The sequence below is a fragment of the Phalaenopsis equestris genome, unplaced genomic scaffold (assembly GCF_001263595.1).
Source record: "Phalaenopsis equestris unplaced genomic scaffold, ASM126359v1 Scaffold000298, whole genome shotgun sequence".
Taxonomy (NCBI): domain Eukaryota; kingdom Viridiplantae; phylum Streptophyta; class Magnoliopsida; order Asparagales; family Orchidaceae; genus Phalaenopsis; species Phalaenopsis equestris.
The window spans coordinates 94,059-96,464 of record NW_018164740.1 but is presented as its reverse complement, the minus strand read 5'-3'; positions in this window follow the sequence as shown (position 1 = coordinate 96,464).

The following is a 2,406-nucleotide window of genomic DNA, read 5'->3' as shown; positions in this document are numbered from 1 at the left end:
AAAAAAATTATGGAAGTGAGGAGAAGCTTGAGGAGATGTCTAATCAAAAATTGGCTTCACTGGACCTACCTAACGGGAAAACTTAAATACATTCCTGAACTTATATTTATGGATTAGATATTTTACTAGTAGTGTTCTCATGAAGTTCCTATCATTTGAATGTGCTAAGTGACTTAATATTACTACTTAAGTCATTATTGAAATGAATAGAAAGCTAGAACTCTTAAACTTGATGACTAGATAATCTTGCACCTACAGAGTTAATTCAATTACTTGAATTTTTTCTGAAAATCCCACCATGATATTTATTTAATTCAAATTTATAGTATTTTTGAATTAAAACTTTATTGCAATATATCATAACTTTTATATAGTACTAAAATTACTTGAGGACAAGTAATAGTTAAGTTTGGGGGATTTTGACGAAAGGAAAATATGTTGAGATTTTCATATCTATTTTACATTAATTTTGATGATATTGCACTTTAAAGAAGGCTATTTTTGATGTTTTGTTGCATGATGTTTTGTTGCAGGAATGATGAATTAGGATCATTGGAGCAGAAAGATGAAAAAAGGAGCGAATTTGGATCAAAAAGGACAAAAATGCAAAGATTTGAACTAGGGCGCCGACGGTGGGTTTTTCCCGAGACTAGAGATCAAATATTCCACACGGCTGCCGACGGCGCCCTCGAGGTTGCCGACGGAGAGATCGGCGGTTATGCTAAAAAATGCAATGGATAAGGACGCATTTTGAAGGAGATGAATTTTGAAAAGATGCTTAAGCAACTCTTGGGAAAACTCCTCTACAACTTTAAAAGAACATTTTTGCCGAAAATTAGAAGACTCTCTCAGTAATTTTCGATAAGTTTCAGCATTTTAGAGAGATTCAAAGTAGTTAGGTTGTGAGGAATTCTTAGAGAGATTGTACGAGTGGAGGGAAAGTGAAAGATTTCTTCCTCCTTCCCGCTTCGAAGAAGAATTCTGTGCGCTGTAAAGAAAGGAAGAGATTCAGAGGAACTCTAAGGAGTAGGAGTTTGTTGTAGGGAGGAATTAGAGATAAGTGTTATTTACTTTGTGTAGTTTGTATGACGTTGCTTTTATATATATATTTCGAGATTTGTCGTATATTCCCCATGAATTCTGAGTAGTTTTCTCTGTCTTTCTCCTTGTCTTGAGATTTGTGAAATGGTGATTTGAATTGGTTGAGTCTTGAAAATGTTAAAGAAGTTTTGATGATCTTTTCACTTCGATCTTAATTTATTTTCAATCTGGCCAATTGATTTGTTAAAATATGTTGAGTTTTACAATTAAAGTGAAGCAAAGTCCTTAAAATTTGGGTGTAAATAAATAAAAAAATAAAAATTATCGGGCGTAGAATTGGAGATTTTAGAGTGACAGACTAAAATCCTCAATTCGGTCCTATCGTTTGGGTGCTGATATGTAGATGTTAGCCCTCAGGTGAGGGGAACGTGGGAGCTCCAAAGTGAGAGCCGATATCCTCTCAGCCTAGCCTAAAAATCAGTAACCAAACATAGGATTACGCAATGTTCTTTATGCCTGGACCAAAGGGTAAAGAATAGGTATGCTTCTATTTGGCACAACATAATTTGAACTGCTTCATTTCATCCATTCACTGTATTTTCTTGGCATGGAGAAGGATGCTTTCTTATATATATGTTTCACATTAGAACTTTATTATTAGAATTATCTACTTAAGAGTTATTACAATTACATATTTATTTCAATTGCCTATAGTGACAGATAAGCAAATTGAACTATATTGTTGTGATTGAGTATTGCTCTTCTATAATCCTAGTCTGTAGCCTCTAATATTACTCCCTATGGGATCGATATCTAGGAATCCATTAGAGCCATATATTACTTGAACGATTACTTGAACGATACGTATGAACGATACGTATACTTGCGTTGATAAGTACTACTTTAAAATTTGTGAATATTATACATATACATCTTTATCAAATCTATAACCGTTGTCATGTTTTTGGTGCCTTTGCTGAGAAATTAAATCTTCTAGCAGCAGTAAAAAATACTTGTAATTATAAGCATAAATAAAGTCACCGGTCAGTTACCCCTGCTTCCAGATCTCCATCCAACATGAGATTCATAAGTTTTAATATTTGAAGGCCCAATAGGTTTTAGAGGTTCAATCCTCTCCTCATTCATTCCAAAATCAACTCTTGCCTGTTCACATAGTGTGAAGATCAGGGCAGGGTGTGATAATCCACCAGTAGTCTCACCCAAAGCATTAGAATGAGTGTTTCTATAAATAATAGAGCCTACATCTAACCTCATAATCTGCTGGATACAGAAGTTCAGGATGGCTCTATCCTTTGTAACCTCGCTATGATGATTTGGTAGTATCATTCTAGCAGATATAAAGTA